Source organism: Mesoplodon densirostris, chromosome 3, assembly GCF_025265405.1.
Source record: "Mesoplodon densirostris isolate mMesDen1 chromosome 3, mMesDen1 primary haplotype, whole genome shotgun sequence".
Classification (NCBI taxonomy): domain Eukaryota; kingdom Metazoa; phylum Chordata; class Mammalia; order Artiodactyla; family Ziphiidae; genus Mesoplodon; species Mesoplodon densirostris.
Window position 1 is genome coordinate 15978050 of NC_082663.1, and position 24132 is coordinate 16002181.

At 35.8% G+C, this 24132-nt stretch overlaps 1 pseudogene; it reads left to right on the top strand.

Annotated features, from left to right (window-relative positions):
* The first annotated feature begins 3983 nt into the window (after positions 1–3983).
* On the top strand, positions 3984–13024 carry LOC132486714 (alpha/beta hydrolase domain-containing protein 17A-like; annotated as a pseudogene).
* Positions 13025–24132: the final 11108 nt, after the last annotated feature.

Genomic DNA, 24132 nt, shown 5'->3' on the forward strand with positions numbered 1-24132 from the left:
AAATATTTTCTCAGTCCCTTTCTTTTTCTCTTCTTCTTCTGGAACCCCTATAATTCGAATGTTGGTGCGTTTAATGTTGTCCCAGAGGTCTCTGAGACTGTCCTCTGTTCTTTTCATTCTTTTTTCTTTATTTTGCTGTGCAGCAGTTATTTCCACTATTTTATCTTCCACCTCACTTATCCGTTCTTCTGCCTCAGTTATTCTGCTATTGATCCCATCTAGAGTATTTTTTATTTCATTTATTGTGTTTTTAATCGATGCTTGATTCGTCTTTAGTTCTTCTAGGTCCTTGTTAACTGTTTCTTGCATTTTGTCTATTCTATTTCCAAGATTTTGGATCATCTTTACCATCATTATTCTGAATTCTTTTTCAGATAGACTGCCTATTACCTCTTCATTTGTTAGGTCTGGTGGGTTTTTATCTTGCTCCTTCTCCTGCTGTGTGTTTTTCTGTCTTCTCATTTTGCTTATGTTACTGTGTTTGGGGTCTCTTCTTTGCAGGCTGCAGGTTCGTAGTTCCCGTTGTTTTTGGTGTCTGTCCCCAGTGGCTAAGGTTGGTTTAGTGGGTTGTGTAGGCTTCTTGGTGAAGGGGACTACTGCCTGTGTTCTGGTGGATGAGGCTGGATCTTGTCTTTCTGGTGGGCAGGTCCACGTCTGGTGGTGTGTTTTGGGGTGTTTGCGGACTTTTTATGATTTGAGGCAGCCTCTCTGCTAATGGGTGGTGTTGTGTTCCTGTCTTGCTAGTTGTTTGGCATAGGGTGTCCAGCACTGTAGCTTGCTGGTCGTTGAGTGAAGCTGGGTGCTGGTGTTGAGATGGAGATCTCTGGAAGATTTTCGCCGTTTGATATTATGTGGAGCTGGGAGGTCTCTTGTGGACCAGTGTCCTGAAGTTCGCTCTCCCACCTCAGAGGCACAGCACTGACTCCTGGCTCCTCAATTTGGGATGATTTGTTGTCTATTCATGTATTCCACAGATGCAGGGTACATGAAGTTGATTGTGGAGCTTTAATCCGCTGCTTCTGAGGCTGCTGGGAGAGGTTTCCCTTTCTCTTCTTTGTTCTCACAGCTCCTGGGTCTCAGCTTTGGATTTGGCCCCGCCTCTGCGTGTAGGTCGCCGGAGGGCGTCTGTTCTTCGCTCAGACAGGACAGGGTTAAAGGAGCAGCCTCTTCGGGGAATCTGGCTCACTCAGGCCGGGCGGGAGGGAGGGGCACGGAGTGCGGGGCGTGCCTGCAGCGGCAGAGGTCGGCGTGATGTTGCACCAGCCCGGGGCGCGCCGTTCGTTCTCCCAGGGAAGCCGCCCCTGGATCCCGGGACCCCGGCAGTGGCAGGCTGCACAGGCTCCCGGAAGGGCGGCGTGGACAGTGTCCTGCGCTCGCACACAGGCTTCCTGGCGGCGGCAGCAGCAGCCCCAGCGTCCCACGCCCGTCTCTGGGCTCCGCGCTTTCAGCCGCGACTCGCGCCCGTCTCCGGAGCTCCTTTACGCGGCGCTCTTAATCCCCTCTCCTCGCTCACCAGGAAACCAAGAGGGAAGAAAAAGTCTCCTGCCTCTTCGGCAGCTCCAGAGTTTTCCCGGACTCCCTCCCGGCTAGCTGTGGCACATTAGCCCCCTTCAGGCTGAGTTCTCGCCGCCAGTCCCAGTCCTCTCCCTGCGCTCTGACCGAAGCCCGAGCCTCAGCTCCAGCGCCGCCCGCCCTGGCGGGGGAGCAGACAAGCCTCTCGGGCTGGTGAGTGCCGCTCGGCACCGCTCCTCTCTGCGGGAATCTCTCTGCTTTGCTCTACCCAGGTATGTGGGGAGTTTCTTGCCTTTTGGGAGGTCTGGGGTCTTCTGCCAGCATTCAGTAGTTGTTCTGTAGGAGTTGTTGCACGTGTAGCTGTATTTCTGGTGTATCTGTGGGGAGGAAGGTGATCTCCGCGTCTTACTCTTCCGCCATCTTGGCAGGTGGATTCTTAACCACTGCCAATTAAAACATTTTAAAGTTTTGTAAAGAAAACAAGCAATTCCTTATTCTACAAATGATAATTTGATAAGTAAGCAGTGTTTTTTAAAATTAATTATTTAATTTATTTATTTTTGGCTGCTTTGGGTCTTCATTGCTGCACGCGGGCTTTCTCTAGTTGCAGTGAGCAGTGGCTACTGTTGGTTGCGGTGCATCGGTTTCTCATTGAGGTGGCTTCTCTTGTTGTGGAGCATGGGCTCTAGGCGCAGAGAATTCAGTAGTTGTGGCTCACGGGCTCTATGGCACAGGCTCAGTAGTTGTGGCACATGGGCTTATTTGCTCCATGGCATGTAGGATCTTCCCGGACCAGGGCTCAAACGCATGTTCCCTGCATTGGCAGGCAGATTCTTAACCACTGTGCCACCAAGGAAGCCCCCTCATTGTTTTTAATAAAAGAAAAAGGTTGAGAAATTTAATATATAATAATTAATCCAGACCTTAAATGAATGATACAATACACTCAAATTTTTAAAATTAAGATCAATAAGCAAAACCTCATTTTATAACCTTGACTAACAATCTCAACAAAAATAAGACGTGAATAAAATATAATTATTTTATGACATTTTGTTTTAATTATTGTTTTTGGTAGTTATTTGTTCTTCAGGACAAATAAATAGTTTTATTTCCAAAGAATAGGTATAAAAGGACTTGTGGCTTTTTTCACATTTTATTTGGCTTGAAGTGAACTGACAAAGTTAGATTATCAGGCATATTCAACTGTATAGCTTTTCAAATGAGTATAGAGTACAGAGTTCAATAGGGACAGACACGTTAATTATTTCTTGTTAAACAAATGTCACTCTCCTTGCTGTGACATTTGTTCATTCTTTAAGTAATACCTGTAGCAACAGAGAGGGGCAATTATTCCTCTATTAATTTGAATTAGTTTCATGTTCAAAGAGACATGTAAAATCCTGTGTTAGTATGTCTTTTTTTTCTAGGGTACATAATAAAATTAATTACTCTTTTGGAAATGCAAGTAATATTTAGACTACACAAGAGTACTTTTTCTGTTTCTTATAAATGTAAAAGAATTAAACTATATTTATACATATATGTAAGTTATTCAGTGTATTACTTGAAGTAATTAAAAATGTCTCTGCCCTCAAGAAAGTGTGTGAAAGTTAATTAATTATTAGAGGATTGAGAGGGTACATTTTAAATGAAAATTGTTCTTATATATTCACATATATGATGTATAGTTTATATTTACATGATATACTCAATTCCTGTGCCTATGTGTTAATAACAAATGAAAAGTGTGCACATAGGTAGTATAAACAGGCTTGACTGAAATGGATATTGAATCAAACGCCTGGGGCTCATGAAAACAATGCTTCAACACACTCCCCTTGGCTCTTAAAAGAGTTAGATAATCATTAAATTTCCCACATAAACTTCAAACAATGCTATACAACATGGTTTTCAAAATTTAGTTTCAGATGACATTTGACGAATGGTACTTGTCAGTCTCTCCTGGTTACAAGTAAAATACCAAGGGGGGTGTGCTTAAACATATAACAAAAACTCACCACCTGAAAACTAAGTGCAATAGTTGATATCTTAAAATTTCAGAGGGAATTCCCCATAACAGTAAATCCTGTAAAAGTAAAGAAGTGCATTGATGAAGCAGAAGTGATACACAGCTCAAATGAGTGGACAGGCAATAGATGAAGAGTGATAAAGCTACTTTGAATTTTGGAAAACACAGTCTCCACAAATAACAGGAGGTGAGCCGGAGAAAGGAATAGCCGTAGCATCAGTGCCTGGTGGAATTTAGACTTTTTCATCATTGTCGGCTCTTCTAATTGTCAGAGAACTATGTCATGGGAGGAACAGGAGAACGAAGGGAATTCAGTCTAGTAGAGCATTGAGTTGTGCAGCCATGTGTCTAAGAAGAGAAGCAGTCGATGCCCTGTGCTCAGAGAATAGCTCCAGAAACAAGCTGTGTGCCTCTGGGTCTCAGAAAGTTGGTGCCTGCCATGAACGGCCTGTTGGTGACCGAGCTCTGCTGCCTCTTCTGCTGCCTGCCCTGCCCCGACCACATCACCGCCAAGCTTGCCTTCCTGCCTCCAGGGCCCACCTACTCGCTGGTGCCTGAGCCTGAGCCCGGGCTTGGTGGGCCAGGGCCACCCCCTCGGGAACCTGCGGGCCTCGGCCAGCACCCCCTGGGGCGCTAGAAGCTCCACTTGCTGGAGTGCACCGACTTCTGGTACAGCCAGCACGAGCTGGACACCATCGAGATCTTGGCGACCAAGAGCAGCTGGGGCAACCGCATCTCCTGGGGGTACATGCACTGCGTGCCCAGCGCCGGGTACATGGCTCTTGCAGGGCAGCGCGGTGGACCTGGGCCAGATGAGCAGTTTCTGCATCGGCCTGGGCACGCGCATCAACTGCAACATCTCCTCCACTACTCCGGCTACGGCGTGAGCTTGGGCAAGCCCTCGGAGAAGAACCTCTACGCTGACAGTGGCCTGGCAGGCTCTGAGCATCAGGTACAGCATCAGCCCAGACAGCGCTGTCCTCTATGGGCAGAGAATCAGCAGCACAGTGGCCACCGTGGACCTGGCCTCGTGCTCCCAGTGCACCATGGTGGTGCTGCAGTTCCTGCTCACCTCGGGCATGTGCATTGCCTTCCATGAAACCAAGAAGACATGCTGCTGTGACGTGTTCCCCAACACCTAGAAGGTGTCCCAAGATGCTCTGCGTCTTTACTCCTGTCCTGCCCCTAGGTGCTTCACAACCTTTTTGTTTTTGTTTTTGTTTTTTAGATTCCATATATATGTGTTAGCATAAGGTATTTGTTTTTCTCTTTCCGACTTACTTCACTCTGTATGACAGGCTCTAGGTCCATCCACCTCACTACAGATAACTCAATTTCGTCTCTTTCTTTTTTTTTTTTTTTTAATGTTAGGGGTAGGAGTTAATTAATTAATTAATTAATTATTGCTGTGTTGGGTCTTCATTCCTGTGTGAGGGCTTTCTCTAGTTGTGGCAAGTGGGGGTCACTCTTCATCACAGTGTGCGGCCTCTCACTATTGTGGCCTCTCTTGTTGAGTAGCACAGGTTTCAGATGTGCAGGCTCAGTAGTTGTGGCTCATGGGCCTAGTTGCTCTGTGGCATGTGGTATCCTCCCATACCAGGGCTCGAACCCGTGTCCCCTGCATTAGCAGGCAGATTCTCAATCACTGCGCCACAAGGAAAGCCCAATTTTGTTTCTTTTTATGGCTGAGTAATATTCCATTGTATATATGTGCCACATCTTCTTTATCTATTCATCTGTCGATGGACACTTGGGTAGCTTCCATGTGCCGGCTATTGTAAATAGAGCTACAATGAACACTGTGGTACATGACTCTTTTTGAATTATGGTGTTCTCAGGGTATATGCCCAAGAATGGGATTGCTGGGTCATATGGTAGCTCTATTTTTAGTTTTTTAAGGAACCTCTATACTGTTCTCCATAGTGGCTGAATTAATTTATATTCCCACCAACAGTGCAAGAGGGTTCCCTTTTCTCCACACCCTCTCCAGCATTTATTGTTTGTAGATTTTTTGGTGATGGCCATTCTGACTGGTGTGAGGTGATACCTCATTGTGGTTTTGATTTGCATTTCTCTAATGATTAGTGATGTTGAGCATCCTTCAAGTGTTTGTTGCCCATCTGTATATCTTCTTTGGAGAAATGTCTATTTAGGTCTTCTGCTCATTGTTGGATTGGATTGTTTGATTTTTTGATATTGAGTTGCATGAGCTAAACAGCTATCCTTTGAGAAGCCCACATAGGAAGAAGTGTCCTCAGGAGAGAAACGGGTTTCTATTAGAGAAAGAACATAAAAGGGATGCCCAGAGAAAATACTATGGAGACCATTCTGAAAGGACGTATAGTGGAAACAGTTCAGGAATTTGAGACTCAATATTTGTTTTCTCTTTTCCCTTCTAGCATTCATTTTGAAATAACAACATCACAAATGGAAAGCTGATATACACAGGAAGGAACACATGTTTAGATTACTCATCTTCTATGTGCAATGAAAAGTACTTATTAATTAGTGTTGAGGCATGCTGACATTCATTGTGGTTGATATGATTAGAAAGGAAAAAATCAGAGAGATGTAAAATTTCTCTAATGAAAAAGTTTATCTGAATCGGGAGTTAAAATCATATAGTCATCTCAATATAAATGAATAATCTTTATAGCAGGGTTTATCCATATACATTTTGATAGGAGTATAAAGCTCCCAATACATCAGAAATTTAGTGTTTGAAGCTGATTAATTAGCAATTAAAATTTTAAAGTAAATTAAAACTCTGTAATTGAAAACTATACATTTTTAACTTAAAAAGACAAAGTAATGTTCATCATGAAGCAGTTTGACGAGTTCAAGTCCAGAGGACTGTGGGGATTCATTTCATGTAATGGATATTTTATAGACAGTTTTATTTTCTTTCAATGGCTTTATGGGAGATATTTCATTTTTCATTTCCCTTCATGTCAGTTAGAAAGTCATTAAATGAATATGTAATGATTCCTGATTAATATTTTAAGGCTCTAAATATTTTATCCATTCTTTCAAAGCTATAAAACAACTTCTAATTATGTTAACATATAAAGGAAGGGGGAAAGGTGGTAGAACACGGAAAACAATATTCAATAAATTTCAGGCCTATACTTTTAAATTACAATCATAAATTACTTAAATAATATCACATTTATGCTAAAAAATAACAATCAGCCGTACAATATTACCAAAGAATCACTGTGAGATAAATGTTAGCCTATGTCTCTATTAACATTATAAAAACATCCGATGATCTTCTTGATATAGTAACAAATCCTGATGTTACTTTGGCTCACATACTGTTCGATACACAGAAGCCATTTTCTGTATATTTATCGTTAAATGAAATATCTGTGAAATGTGTAATAAACAGTAACTGAAATAATTATTTTGATTTAAACACATCTTGATTAATTAGCATTTACTAATAATTATTAATCTTATGTATCATAAAATATTATTTAAGCTGCATATTTGAGCTGTTATGTAAAGTGTAATGACATACAAAATATTAATGTAACCATGAATCAGTGTAGCCTAATGGTTAAGATCATGTACACTGTGCAATCTGTCAATTTTCAAATGGTATTTTTATGAATTCCAACCTTAAAACAGGAGCAAGTTAAAACTTCTTGTGCCATAGTTTCCTATCTATAATATGGTAATAAGAGAACTTACCTGATAGAACTGTTGGGAGGATGAAATGATTAATTCAAAAACATAAATAAATTCTCAGCTCACATAAACATTCACTACTTTTGTTGCAGAGGACCTGTTACCTCTGGGCTTTGGGCCTGATGAGATGGACAGAGCAGCAGAGGCGGGTGGAGGTACGTGAGGCAATAATTAGTAATATCTGAGTTCTTCCAGTGCCTGAAGTAAGCTGGAGGGTGAGACAAGATCAATTTAATCTTGATCCTCTATTTCTAAACCCATTTGTACCCAGAACTGTGGTCACAAAGTCTGATTACAATTTCTGGATAGCAGCTTGTAATTTTAGCACAAGATTCATGTTGTGGTTTCTATAAGAAAATGAAACAGTTAAAACATGCTAATTATGCATTAACAAAATGCTCTTATTTTTTGGTAGAGAATGTTAAAAAGATTATTCAGCAAACTTTTATTAATTAAAAGAAATATTATTAATGGTAGGATTCTTAATTTATTTTACAGCATTTATGTCAACTACATTATAAATAAAGCATGAATATATGTTTATTTTAGTTTAGCATGATAATTTAAGCTCTGTTATGTAAATGTTTTTCTCAGAGGAACAAATATAATAAAATGCGAATTATGGACAGTTAAAACAGATGATACATGCTTTTTATTCTTTGTTAATTTGATATATTTCCAGTAAATTACTGTATTGAAATAAATTTCAAAATATTATTAGTAATTTATGCATAAATGTGAAGACTATATTCTGAAAATAAATTTATTATTTTATAGTTAGTTCTTATATTTATTCTTGCTTTATTGCTTTATAAAGGTAAACAAAAAAACAAAAACAGGAATATTCTTTCTAAGTGTTAAGAGCAAATAAAAACAGATTTTTCATTTAGAGATACAATTTTCAGAATTAACTTCAACACTACTAAATCAGTGGCATCCAGTTTACAGTATAATGCAAACCACATATTTAATTTAGAATCTTCTAATATCCACTCTAAAAAAACCCATAAAATGAAACCAATTACATTAATTTTGGTAATGTAGTATGTTAAATGTAGTACATCCAAAAATTATCCCTTCCACATGTAACTTATGTTAAAATTATTAATCTAAGATCTGTAGGGTAACAACTGATGTGTCCTAAGACACTGTGTAGTAAGTAGTGGAAATGTAATGAAAACAAAAAGTATGAGTGCTAGTCTAGTGCCCTTACTAGTATATAATCAAACTACTATTACAGTAATAATCCACTTTCCGTTTTCCTTGACTGCTTCCAGTATAGTCCTTTTGTCTCCTTAATGTGGCTTTAAACTGCCTTGCAACAGTTATCCTAACACCTACCACAGTACTTAAACCTGGTAGCCACTCAAAGCCAGTTGTTCTTTGCACTTCCATAAGATACTCTGTATTTGGAAAAACGAACATGCATAATAAATACATGGATGATTTAAGCTTGATTGTATGTTTATCTAATTTTAAAGAGCAAATATTTATTGGGCTATGAACAGTTATTACTAAGTTATTGTGCTTGGTAATCTGATAAATATACAAATGAATAAAACATAGTTTTAGCCCTCGAGGAATTTGTAATCTACTGATACTCAGTTGTTATATAATAGGGAACAAAAAATTAGCACTTAGGCTAATAATATTTCCTAAAAATACAAGATTAGAGAGAACTAGCTTAATGTGGATAATGTGAAAGTAGTGTTGTCAGATTTAACAAATAACAACACAACATAAATGCCTAGTTAAATTTGAAATTTCAGGTAAACAACAAATATTTTAAGTACCAGAATGTTCTGTGGGCTGTAACATGGACAAGAACTTATTTTTATAACTTCACACTTTATTCAAAATAAAGTGATTTATAAGTAATTTTTATAGTTCTTGAAAAAGTTAGATGAGTATAATTTATTTCAAATCACTTCTCATTGACTAGTCTCTTGCTCAACCTAATTTTGGATTTTGTGTGTGTGTATGTGTGTGTGTGTTCTTTTAATTACAATTCAGATTTCTATAATAACAAAGATTTGACATTCATCAAAGTTACATAGATTATTTTACAAATGATATGTGAATTCCCAGAAATTATTTGTTGTGAAATTGTTAAGACGTTTGAATATTTTTTACATTTTAATAAATTTAATATATATTTCAGAATTAACCCTGAATAAATTTAGTAAAATTAATAAATAAATTTCAAATTTAACCTTGAACTCTATCTTTAAAAATCTAAGTTAATTTCTTCTGAAAATACAGCAACTTTTGTTCTTTCAGATAGCTTTGAGATGAAAATAAATAAATAGTTAAGGAGAATAATGTAACAAATCTACTGCAAGTGTTTCAACGTACTTTTATTTTTAAATAGAGATTCCCAGAAAAATAAATTGTCTGAAAAAACATTTAACTTATGGAAAGCAGTTATATCAACTTTGGTGATAGCTGTAAACCCAAATTTAGGAAATAGAAAAAATTATGTAAAAAATCTCGGGGGGACTTCCCTGGTGGTCCAGTGGTTAAGACTCCATGCTCCCAATGCAGGGGGTCCGGGTTTGATCCCTGGTCAGGGAACTAGATGCTACATGCCACAACTAAAAGCCTGCATGCTGCAACTAAGACCTGGTGCAACCAAAATAAATAAATAAATTTTAAAAAAAGAAAAAGAAAATATCAGTTCCTTTCTTGAATGTGCATTTCTTAGATTGTTTCCCTTGAATATATTATCCATATGGCAGGTAGTTGACACTACTCTAACGAGTTCACGGGTAGTGTAATTCTTTCTTTAAAAGATGATTGTAAGAGGGCTTCCCTGGTGGCCCAGTGGTTGAGGGTCCATCTGCCGATGCAGGGGACGCTGAATCGTGCCCCGGTCCGGGAAGATCCCACATGCCGTGGAACGGCTGGGCCCGTGAGCCATGGCCGCTGAGCAAGCGCGTCCGGAGCCTGTGCTCCACAATGGGAGAGGCCACAACAGTGAGAGGCCCAAGTACAGCAAAAAAAAACCAACAAAACAAAACAAAACAAAACAAAAGATTTTGAGAAGTATCATTTTAGAAAGTTAAAAAGAGAAAGGTAGCTGCATATACCTGTTCTGTCATGAACTATTAAAGTGAGCCAATCACCATAGAATTTGATCAATTTTAATTTAAGTATCTGGTTTCCATGTGATGTGCAATGTTCCTTCTAAAATGTAAACTGATATCACTCAATGCATCGATTAGTCTCAAGATGAAATTAAAACACGTTGTCATATTATTAATCAAATATCAACACACCCTGACCTCTTCTTGATAGCTATCACTTAACACCATATTCATAAACAATGAACTCTCTACAGTGCCTCGAATGTACCTATAAAGATGCTTCTAACTATACCTGGAATTTCCTTTCACCTTTTCTTCATAATTGTACCTAACTCTTATTAAATCTTCAGAACATTACCCAGAGGTTGCTTTCATGCATCCATCTACCCAGCCACTCATTCAGCAAATATTAAGAGCAATCTATGTGAAAAGGTCTAGGGGCTGAATTGGTTGATAAAATAAGGTAAACCCCTCGATTTCACAAATGTTAGTGAAGACAGATGACAAACAAAGATTAAATATGTTGTGTTACCTATGAAGGAAAAAAAAAAGATGAGGAATTAGGAATAAAACAGGAGGCATTTCAGATAACATAGTCAGGGGTGGTCTCTCTGATGAAATGAGTTTGTGCAGCAAACTGAATAATGTCTGAACAGATAACTGGAATTTTAGGTGAGAGCATCAAATCAGAAACAGCAGCCAGTACTAAGACCCTGAGAAGGATCAGCACAGGTAAGGATAAGAAAGGAGTCAAAGTGACGAGGGAGAAAGAGCCGGAGAGGAGATGGGAGATCACATCAAATGGCCATAGTTAAACCTTCCCCAGCATCACCCCAGCCTTCCCCAGCTGCTGGTGCCTTCACAGAACCCTGCAACATTCCAACCTCAGGTGTTACACACCAAGTAGCTAATGACTTTTCTTTTGGCCCCAGGAGATAGTGTTCTGCAGATCCTGCACTTGCCTTCTATTATACTCTCAGCTCTGAACTACCATTTTGTATTTCAGCCCTTGCCACACTGGCCACACCCTTTGTTTTTTGAACACTTATTAGTAACCACAGTTTTCTGCAAGGCACCATTGTGTGTCATGTGGAGAAGCAAGAGTGTTGCACATTTTTTTTTCCTCAAGGATATTTATAACTATTTTTTTTTTTTTTTTTTTTTTTTTTTTTTTTTTTTTTGCGATACGCGGGCCTCTCTGTTGTGGCTTCTCCCATTGCAGAGCACAGGCTCCGGACGCGCAGGCTCAGCAGCCCTAGCTCACGGGCCCAGCCGCTCCGCGGCAAGTGGGATCTTCCCTGACCGGGGCACAAACCCATGTCCCCTGCATTAGCAGGCGGACTCTCAACCACTGCACCACCAGGGAAGCCCAATAAGTATTTTCTTCAATTAAATATTATGTAAAGAAAGTTTTGCTTAGTTTCGAGTAGGTGATGCACAAAAACTGCCATGGGAGTTGAAAAAAGGGAGATTATTCCCTTCAACTGACTTTCAAGGTGGTTGCAGGGAGAAGTGGCGGCTCAGGAGTGGACCCAGGGAGTCTTGCGGGGGATAGAAATGGCCTTTCTAAACTCTGAGGTTTGGGTGTACAGTTATTGCAGAGGAATGACCAAGTACCCTGAGTAGACTGTGAAATTCTGAAGTCTGTAATGTACCTTATACTTTGTTCCCCCAACAGTGAACTGACGATATCTCACCCAAAATATTCATTTGTATTGCTTCCGCTCTTGTCCAGCTCTCAGCCCTACAATTAATTCACTTGGTAGCGGTCAAAGTGATATGTAAAATATAGCTCATTACATCACCTGTCCCCTGTGATTAAGATCTTCCCCTGGTTCCTCTTTACCCTCTGATAAAGTCTACAATTCTTGGACTGGTTTTCAAACCTTCCATGACCCAGCCCAGGCCTATCAACTGGTCTCTAGTTTACATTAATTTTTTTTTCACCTATCGTGCTTCAACCAACCTGGCATTTTTTGTTTCCATAAACTGACCAAGCTTTGGGGAAACTTATGGCCCATCTACTAATCATTATTTTTCTTTTCCCAAGAATATTCTTTCCCTTAAAATTTTCAAGCCAAATATGTTTTGTCCTTCATACTTCCACTTGATGGTGTTCTTCTTTACAACAATAAAAATCAATCACCTAGTCACTTCTGTCCTACACTCTCTTTTAATCCTCTACATAAAGATTTTAATAGTTTGATGTGTTTTCTTGTTGTTTTTATTCACATCTTGTAATAAAAGCTGTATGAGAGCAAGAAATGTTGGTATTGATCATCACTCTTTTCTCTTTGGTTGGAACAATGTCTATTGTATAGTAAGCATTCAATGTATATGTAGGATAAATGAATCAGTGTTAAACACGTGAATGAGTCTCATGGCACATGGTAGTTAAAAGGCGAGAGACAGATGAGCATTGGTATAAAGTTGAAAATTTATAAAATCCTCACATGGAATGAGTAAAATTGAACATAAATGACTGGAATATGGGGAAATAAGGAAGGGTAAATTAGTGTGGGTTTATAGAGGATTGTGACTAACAGATTCATTTTAGGTTATGATGAATGTGGAAACACGTTTCTTTTGGTCCTTATCTCTCTTAGTGCTGATTAGAAGCAGTTTGCTAAACCTTGTGAACTGGGAAGTGAAAGAAGATACTTGTGAAGTAAGGGCTTTGGCTGATACTCCAGAGCAGTGATTCTGACATTATTCTTTGGCTGATGAGAATAGATACTTCGAAAGTGACAGTATCTTCACGTACCTCTATTGAAAATTTAAGAGGCCAAATCAACAGGGGACTTAGGAAAATGAGGAGAACTATTCTTCCTTATGGTAAGTTAATGTGCACAAGTTCCTTGTTATACTATGTTTTAAAATCCCTCGCACACTTCTAATTATAGAGTAATATTTTCCAGCTGTGCAATGTTCACCTACTAGTATATATTATATTTGAAGTTTGGTTCTTCTGAGGGCAGGTGAAAAAGTGGTAAAGTTATTAAGCCTGGTTCTGGTAAGCCACAAACTGTTCTAAATCTGAAGCCTGTCTTTTTTTTTTTCCTTTAATTTTGACATTGGTTTTATACAAAAGGGATTTATACACATGTTCGAATAATTTGTTATATTTGAACTATTCATGAACTTCCACAAGTGACCTAAGTTTGAACTTTTATTTGTAGTTAAGCCTTGCTAGAAGAAAGGCAGATCTCCTTCTAACTGAGAGATAATAAGAAGAATAGAGATAAAAGAAAGACCTGCAAATAATTCATTCACGAATATGTGGAATGAGGTTTGGAGAAGGAAAGATAACTTTCTGATAGAGGCTGTCTCTGGGGAATCTGGGGATTTGTTAAAGTCACAGTGTCTGAAGGACATGGTAGGCTCATACATGGTTTGGCTAATAATTAACTGAGTGATAAGCAAAGATGCTTGCACCTTCAATATGAGGGAGTCAACAGTTTAGAATCTGAATATGATTCTATGTAGGATTTTGTCCTTGATATGGAGACATTCAAATTAGCATAACTGTGGAAGATACACTAATAGGACTCAGTATAGGAAATAGTTTGCCTGGATATAGATAGATTTGTAACCATACAGACTTCAGAGAAAGAAACTAGAGAAAAACAAGTTTATGGTTTAGGTCAGTATCAGAGGAGTATAGGGAATGTTGTGATTGATTGTCTTGGGGTTCAATAATATCCTGGGCTTTATGAGAATCAGAAAGTCATGAAGGAAACCAACCATATTGACCAAGTTATTAAATGCCAACTCTAATTCTCCACTTTGCTAAATTATTGTCAATGTAAACTGGAATATACTTGCTGAAAGTTAGGATTGGCAATAGGTGTTAAAACTTAAAAAATTGTGCCTTTGGATATAGCAATTCCATCTTTTTGAATATACTCTTTATTTCAGTCTTTTATTGAAAATAATGCAAAATAGATGGTTTATGGAATCACTTTATATACAAAGACTGGCTAATATTGGTTTCTAATCATTAAGTATTATAAAATTAATGTAAATCTAATTTATTGTCATAGAAATTTATTCATACTATACTAAATAGTAAAAAAAAGTGAAAATTAATGCAAGTGAAAAATAAGAGATAATAAAAGCCCTCCTTTAGAATTTGACTAATGGAAGTGAACAGTTAAATAAGATGACTTGACTAAGGATACCCAATACATTAATATTATCTCTTAATTAAAAAATATTTTTAAGACAAGGTTCATTGGTTCGTATAGTCCATTTTCTTGCCTGAACTACATCAGCAGTGCAAAGTCTGATTTGTGGTTTCAATCGCTTTGAAGTATTATAAAAAATTCTCAAAGCCATCTATGAAGCCAATCAGGAACATAATCCTGTAGACTTTATCACTTTTCCTCATATTTTAATGTTTTCTTACAGATACCTAATTTAGTAACAATTTTATTGATTAAATTCATAAATATTTACATGTTATTAAAGTAGTTTTTAAAGAGACAGAATACTCTGTACACATATATCATGAGTTTGCTACTATTTAATTAAAATATGTAATGGTAGTAAAATGGGTAATTTATATAGCTAGGTTTGGGAACAAACACAACTGATTCTTGCTAAGCATATAACTCAAATAGTATGAGAAAAACACATAGTTGTACCAGAAGGAAAATTACTAATAGAGGATTCCAGTAAGGATTTGTTATAGAAGCTGGAAAGAGCATCACTTAATGTAAGCGTTGGTTAAATTGAAATAGGTAGAAAGAACTTCCACTGAAATTGATGTTAATAATAAAAAAAATAACGTTAGCCTCTTCTGCCTCCGAAGGTAAGAGGTCATATCATATACCTGAGTAAAACACTTTGTATACTGATTACCTTTATGTTATCTTACAGAAGCAAGATCACTAACACTAGGAAGTAAAACATTATAGTTGGCATCTGTTATAAGTTGTCCTTGCTTTCTTATCGTGGTAACAGGTATTAATAAACATAATTTCTATTTAGTTTTATTTCCAAGTTTCCTAAGATACTATGATCACAAACTTTAGGAAATTTCCTAAACAGGTTTATTTATTAAAATATATCATGGAAAAAGTAGGAGGGTTAAAATGAAAGAAATGTGCATCAATCTCTGTTTATTCACAGGGAAGTTTATTTAACCTCTTTGAACTTCTATGAAAAATGGAAAATAGACGCTATTACATAGAGTGATCATTAAGATTAAACATGGTCTTATACAAAATAAATGGTTCCAGTAATATGAGTTAAAAGACATTTGAAATGAGGAAAGCGTTACTGATTTTTGAGAGTTCAACTATAAAATGGATGCATGATAGAACTGAGAAATAATGTTGAGTCACCTTAAATAGATTAAATGCCTCTCAGGGCAGCAAAATCTTCCTGTAATATGATTTAATATATAGAGAAAGCCAAGGTTTTAATACATCTATTGTATCTAATGTAATGTTTCTCACATTTAAATAATAGAGTAACCCTTTTTGAAAATTCAAAAATAACCCAAACAAGAAAGACAGTCAAAAGGTATCCAGTGTCAATTTAAATATATTGTTAAAATATATTTTAATTAAATATATTTAAATCTAGATTTGATATGAACCAATTATGATTATAGCTCATATAAAACAAAAAAACACCCCCAAAACTAAGCAATCAAACCCAAGAAACAAAACAAAAAGATAAAAAGTAAGTGTGCAAATGATATTCAAACAAAACTATATTTGGTCCTTTTAAGATGGCATAGAGTTAGTCTCTCCATTCTCCTCCAAAAATAAGTATAATCTTTGGAAATAATGCAAGAGAAAACTGAAAGAGAACTCTGAAAAGTAGAAAGAGGATGGCAAATTGTCTAGGGACCAAAAAATGGGAGGAAGAGCATAGTGGGAAGACATCTTAGAATCTTTCCTACATTCTGAAGGTTAGTATGGTAAATGGAAGAAGACAACACTAGCCTGGCATTTCTGACCCCCTACCTAGTGACACAATATGGCCCAGGCAGACTCATTCATCTGCTGGACTGTCCTGACAACAGTACCAGGCAAGCATGGCAATGAGCAAGAAGGATTGATTGGGTACTTCGCTGATGCTGATGATTAGGAGCCAGAAGAAGCACTCTCCTTCCCCATCACACCTGAGACTCCCCTAGTGCACCCTGTGACATTGTGCAGCCAGGGCACTGAGAAGGGTGACCTGACTTCCACAAATGTCCATCCATAAAGAGCTCTTTGTCCTCCACGAGCCAGGGAAAACAAAATCAGGGGAGTATTCTGCCACAAGCATCTGGTAGTGAAGCACTTCCATTTTTGTGAGTTGGACACTCTTATCCCACGTATAGGCAACTATTGGTCTCACTTGGAAGAGCCCCTTCCACTGCCTTAAGCAGTGTGAACAAAGACCATCAGCAGGAAGTCAGCCAACAGACCAAAATAATAACATGGCTGCTCTGAAAATTGATTGTCATAGTCACAACAGCCCACAAAAGTAGACCCTGACCTGCACGATAAAACTAAATAGGGTGAATGCCTGCTAAACTAAACTAACTAACTAACTAACTAAATAAATAAATAAAATAGGCCTCAAACTTTTCAAATAACAGTCAAAATGTGCAGGATATAATTGAAAATCACCCATTTTGCCAAAAAATAGGAAAAACAAAACTTGAATTAGAAGTTCTATCATTTCTGCTCTACTTGAACTATTGTCAATTAGTTTTGAAGTTGTTCTTTAAAAACAATACTTGCTGTATTGAATAAGTCCACCTGTCTTTGTTTCTCATTATTTACAAACAATTAAACTAATACTACCTGCTATGAATATAAGGAAGATGCAAATATTAAAAATTATAATATCATAGTCTAGGTTAAAAGGACTCAATATATGTGTTTTTGTCATATGTGAGTATCTGATTAGGTAGCTAGATTAGCATAAAAATGAGAATGAAAACTTAAATAAATCCATAGAGATTTTGCATACTCTAGAAATATATCCTGGTATGGCTCTTGGAGAAAATGTACTTTGAAATATCTAGACACCAAAACAAAGATTGTGTCAGTCAGAAGATTTGTCATGGATGCTCAATAGTAGAAACAGGAAATGTAAAGTTTGATTTTTTTTTAAGTTAAAATGATTCTTCATATAATTTCAGTGACTCAGTTTCTATTTTAGATTATGTTTAACATATATTTAAATCTCTTATTGTAATTCCATGCCAGCAACTCACCATCTTGTTGTGATTTGGATTTATGTGATTTGGATATATGTTTTCTTAAAGAATAAGAATACACGAGTCAGGCCACATTAGTGTGCTCTGCTTGTCATAGCGTTTTTCATCAATGTAAAACTGTTTGACCTGAATTCATTATAAAACCCTGTTTATTTTGAGTCTACTAGTTTTATAAAAATATTATGCCAGTCCCAACTACAATAATCCTAGCTATCCTTTTATATCTATTTACTTCTTAAAGCCCTTATAGTATGGTTTAAAAGAAAAGATGTAAACTATATCTACTCTTGGAATATTCACCAGAAATTTTAGCCTGACAGTAACTCAATTTTAAAAAATCAATGTCTTTCAGACATTTGTGAAAAAAATAGTGATATTTAATAATTACTTAAATTGTCAATCAGCTTTCATTAAAATGTAAGGTAAATATTAAACATAAATGTTGAGTGTGATCAAAGTTAGCTTTCAATTTTGGATACATAATTTACTATCTGTGTTAATGTACATACTGCACTTACCCCCTTTAAAATGTAGCTATTTCACCCACAAAATATGAACAGTGAGAATGTAACATCCCCTGGTGACTTAAGAGAAGGCAGGAGGTAATGAGAAAATAAGAACAACCGGGTGGTTTATTTACTCTATAATCTATATTCTCAGATTGCATTTTAATTTTATTTACACTTTTTAATAATAATAACATAACTTTATCTTTAAATATACTGACTACATATAGATTTTGCTTTTATTTTAAATTCTCATGAAGTAACATATTAAAATTTAAGAAAAGAAAACTATATGATTAGATAGTACAAAAAGGGACAATTTTTAAAGACAAATTCAGATGTACTGAGTATATAGATTCAATAACTATAAGTGCATAATTTTGAAATTTGAAAAACTTGAAAAGGATCCATTATTTTGATAAAATCTTTATTCTTTTAGCACCACAATTTTCAGATAAAATATACTTGATTTTGAGATTATATTGATCATCTTGAAAAATAAAAAACTGTCTAAAGAACTTAAGCACCAGTCTTTTCTTAAGTTAATATACAAACAATTGCCAAGTTGAGAGTGTATTAATCAACATTATATATTAGTGAAGATTTAGAATGGCATTATATCATTTTGCAAATCCAGGTTGCAAAGGAATTGCAAATTCAGTTCAATATAATGTGTATATTCTTCATAATATGATTTCAGATTTTCTACACTAGGACAACCCCATTTGTTTTTCTACATGTGAAGACATGATTTTGCAATTAACTATGATCCCTAATTTTAAATGCCTGATTATAATTTGGAAAATCCTCTGCTGTCTTTATTTTATTTAGATGTCAAGGAGCACAAACTGAGTTGTCTGAGTATAGGTCAGGAAGTACACAATCTAAAAACAATAGTTGTGAATGTATTTGAATGAAATGAAGCCAAAATAGAGCTGTAATATTGTATATCTGTTCTCTGACTCCTTGTAAAATGTTCTCCTTCAAATAACAAACTTCACCTGTGACAACAGATAGTCTCCAAGACAAAGATGTAATATTCCCACTGTACCTCTTAATGATCTGAATACACCTGGTGCATGAAGTTTAGTGGGGAACAATACCATTCAGTATGGACTTAATATACACTGTATTGTTTCAAAAGATTGATTGGAATTTAGATAATCACTTTTAGTAAATAGTTAAACAGAGTTAAGGCTAGAGAAGGAGAGGTTGGTAGGTCAGTTCTGATTATACTATTTTCTATCACTTGAAACTTTGTGGTCTAGGAAAGATTACATGGTGCCATTCTGATGAGCAGTTTTCATTCTGGATACCCACAGTGGGCCAGCCAAGACTTTTGTCAGGGTTGTGTTGCAGTGCATGGCTCGTCCCATCTAATCCTCCTTCCATCTCTCCAAGCAGAGGTGTCACACCTGTGCTCTGCTCTGAAAATCTTCCTCCTTAGTCCACCTCCTTCCTCCTTTTACTGTCCACCAGTATTTTTGCCCCAAAATCTGTTGCACATCTAATTAGATTTTAGCCTCTGCTTATCAGAGAAATAACACTGATACAAAAAAAGTCCCTCAGTAGAAAATTATTGAGTGAAAGAATGAATGGATGAAATACTTTGGGCCTTAACTTCACATTACATACTTTACTTACTTTATCTGAAATATTATTTACCTCAATGTTACAAAGTTACTATTCTGGTGAGAACCACCATCATATTTTGGTTTATTTACTTAAGTAGTTAGATTGTCTCTTTTGAGTCAAAATAAGGCACCAAATTCCATTACATTTGAATAGATAGTTCAGTACACACAATTATATGGAGACTAGTTAAATTGGGTGCAAAACAATTCAGGAGCAAATTACAGTACTAAAAGGATTCTTCCCATTACTATAAATATATAATAATTATTCTACTTTTCTTTCAAGTTGATTGACTCTCCTGAGTTTAGCGAGAGAGATTTACATATTTGTCTTTTATGTTAATCTCTGAAGGTAAACTCTACAAAGCCTATTAGAAAATGAAAAAAATCTCCTGATTGTTTCTGATGTTGAACAATTAGCAGAAACCAATATTTGCATTTTAATAACATTGTAACCATCTGTTAAATGAATGCATTAATCTTGATTAGCTTGGTTCAAGACACTTGCAGTGGGGTTTACTGATGTGTTCACTGATAAGGAGATGTTTTCAGTCATGTATAGCTTTAATTTCTGAAGTGAAAAGTAACTGAAGAGAATAATGCAAGCTTAACTAAAGTGTTGATGGAGCGTACAAAAGAAAAACAGAAAATACTGTTGAAAAAACAAGAAATTTGAATATAAATAAGCTAATTCAAACTAGAAAAAGCAATAATTTCATTTTTTACATTGTATGTTACATAAAACAATATAAATCACCATATAATGCTTGGCCAACTACTAATGACATGATAATGTTTTCTTTTTTTTTTCCCAACCCAAAAATATGAAATATACACTTGTAGCCAAAATATTGCCCAAAAGTCCTGTGAGAAGAAAAGTAAAATTATTCAATTAATGGAGAATTACTCTACTAGATCATTAAAATGAAGATTAAAGAGACATTTAATAAGGCCGCATTGTACAAGATTCATTCCTAAATACACTATCATGTGTAAAATAGATAGCTAGTGGGAATGTGCTGTATAGCACAGGTAGCTCAGCTCCGTGCTCTGTGATGACTTAGATGGGTTGGGGGGAGGGGTGTGAGGAAGGTTCAAAAGGGAGAGGATATAGGTATACGTACAGCTGATTCACTTCATTGTACAGCAGAAACTAACAAAACATTGTGGAGCAATTTTACTCCAATAAGAAAAAACAAAACAAAACAAAACAAAACAAAAAACAAATAGTCTCTTTGCGGTTTTGTTTTAACAGTCTTCATTTGTTTCTGCAGTTCTAGTAAGATGGGCTACCACTGACCTCTGAATCATAGTCAATCACTAGAGATACACATGTTTATAATTGTGCATAAATTATCTTGAAAATAATTAAAATCTCTGTTTCCAAATAATAATAATAAAACCATCCCATGTGTAACATCACATGTAATAGTGAACATATTGAATAATCTCAGTAGAGGGATAAAGGTAAGGATTCCTAATCTCCTTACTTCTGGTGAACGTTACTTAAGATCCTGACTATTATACTAAGGAAAGAAAAAAATAACGTGCTTTAAAGGTCAAAATCAAAGAAGTAAAACACTCTCTGTTTGAAGATGGTATTAATGTTTATGTAGAAAATTTAAGAACTCTACAAAATAAGCACTAGAACTAAAAACAGATATTTTCAATATCATTAGGTACGAGGTTAATATATGGCCAGAAATAGGTCCATTTTTCTATTGTCAGGGTAATATTTAGAAAGGCACCTATGTAATATAATAAGGGAAGGAAAGTATTTTCAACAAATGGTACTCAAACAATATGGTTATCCATGTTAAAATACAAGTGGCTCTGGACCTTTTCCTCACACTATACACAAAAAAATAATGTCCAAAAATTCATAGATATGAATATCAAAGCTAAAACCATACAGTTGTTAGAAGCAAACACAGGAGAATATCTTTCAGGTTTGAGAGTGGGGAAATAATTTTTAAACAATAAAACAAAATCAATAACTTTAAATTAAAAATTAATAATTTAACATCATCAGTTATGAAAGGACGTGCAATTTAGGTACACAATTTCATACTAGGACATCCCCATGAAAGCATCTAAAATGAAAACATAGGCAACATCAAATGTTGGTGAAGATGTAGAACAGCCAGAACACTTACACGTTGTCAACAGGAATGTAAAATTATTCACACAATGTAGAAATGTCTGGAAGCTTCTCATAAAACTAAATATACACCTTCCCAGGAATTTTACTCCTCAAAATTATCAAAGATAAATGAAAATGAGCTCACAAAATGACTTGCACAAGAATGATCACTGCAAGTTTTATTCATAATAGCCCAAAGCTGGAAACACACTAAAGTTCCATCAGTTGGAAAAATGACTGAAAATATTGCAATATGGTCTTAAAAGGTAATGTCACTCAGCAAGATGAACATAGACTAAACTACTGATACTTGGAACAACCTGAATGACTCAAAAATATTTTATTGAGTGAAAAGAGACTGACACAAAAAGTATATACTCTTTGATTCCATTTATACTATGCTATATGTAATATAATTACATTAAATTACATTTATATGAATTCTAGGATAGACATAACTAATCTGTAATGCAAAAATAATCAAAGAGTAACTGTGTCTTGGGAATGGTGTGGGAATTGACTGGGAATGGCATAACAGGGAATTCTGAGGGAATAGAAATGTTTTACACATCATTAAATATTTGATTTTCACAGGTGTATGCATTTTTCAAATCCCAGAGAATGTACACTTTTGATGTGAGCATTTCATTTATGTAAAGCTTACATAAAATGTAAGAACTACTGAAGCAAATATTGAATTATTTTTAATAACTAGCATACTGAAATATTTAGAGAGGAGTTTAATGATATTTTCAATTAACTGTGAAATAAATTTACATAAAATTGATGGAACAATAAATAGGTAGATGTATAGACAAATGGGTAGATATGAGTAAAACACATAGAGTAGAATATTTCTTTTAGAAACTAAGAGGTGGTAATACAGGCGTTCACTCAAAATTTCCTTTACCTTTGGTTTGAAAGTGTTTATTATATAATATTGGAGAAGAGTGTTGCAAACTGCTTGTATAGGCAGTCCTTACTTTGCACAGTTCTGCTATACATAGAATTCAGCCATTATGGTTTGCTTAACTAACAGCAATCTCTCAGCAATACAATTTGAATTTCAATTGTTATAGTATGTGAACTGAGTAATTGCGTAAAATACAAACATCACTTCCAGCCCTTTAAAAATACACAAATGGATGTAAATAACAGATGTGCAGGAAAATCAATGATTAATCACCTCTTTTCTTGGTGACTGGTCATCTTATAAGATGCCTCTTAGTGCATCTTATTTAGTTCATGCACAGACAGCAAAGTGTGTGGCAGCATTGCCTTTTTGTCTCTTGGTGGTAAACCCATGTGATATTTTTAAAAGATAAATAATGGAAAGAGGAAATTGTCCAACAAAGATAAAAGGGCAGCAAAGAAGTACAAAGTAATAACTCTGGAAATAAAATTCTAATAGAATTTTATTAGAAGAAATAGAGTTATATAAGAAATAACTGACTGTGGGAATATTGGCATGACATATTTGAGAGACTCCAGGTATGCAGCCAGAGAAACAATAAAGACAAAGTTGTTGACATAATGTACTAGGAAAGTGATTGTCAGGGAAAGGATGAAGATGTCCCAGGAGTGAGTCAGAAAAAACAAAACAAACAAACAAAAAAAACACTGACATTAAAGGAATGCTTAGCAGTATTTCACAACATTTAAAGCACAAAGGAGAAAATGTTTGAAGCTAATTTAAACAATGTAAGTATATAACTCGATCTATGTGGTGAGAAGGCAGAAACTCTTCAAGCTATTATTGATGCTTTTTTTTTAAACAAAGAATTGAAACATCTTAATTTTCAATGTTTCTCATGTTTTAAATTACAGAGTACTAACTATACCTTTAATTATTCTTTCATTTCTCTATATGTTTATAAGCAACAGTAAAATGTATTTTAATGTTTTGACCAACAGTTTTAAAACTCATAGAACTATTGGACTTTTCCCATTGGTTATCATAATTATCTTGCACAGTTTTTATGGATCAGTAGTAATCTTTATAGTCGAGAACTGCTGTGCAGAGCAAGGACAGCCTATATACTAAAAAAACAAAACAAAACAAAACAAAACAAAAAAACAGACTTGAATATCACTGGCTACGGAGAAAAGTGAGAGTGAAAGCTTTCTTGTGCCCGATGTCTACAAAAATGTTAAGGAGTCAAGTTTAGATCAAGTTTTTTTCCCTAGTAAAATTCTATTACTTTTCAAAGGGAAGTAGTTTAGATGTCATCTCCACTGTGAAGGTTCCCCTGAATCCTTTCCCCTCCCAAAGAGATGACTGGTGGTTCTGTTCTGTCT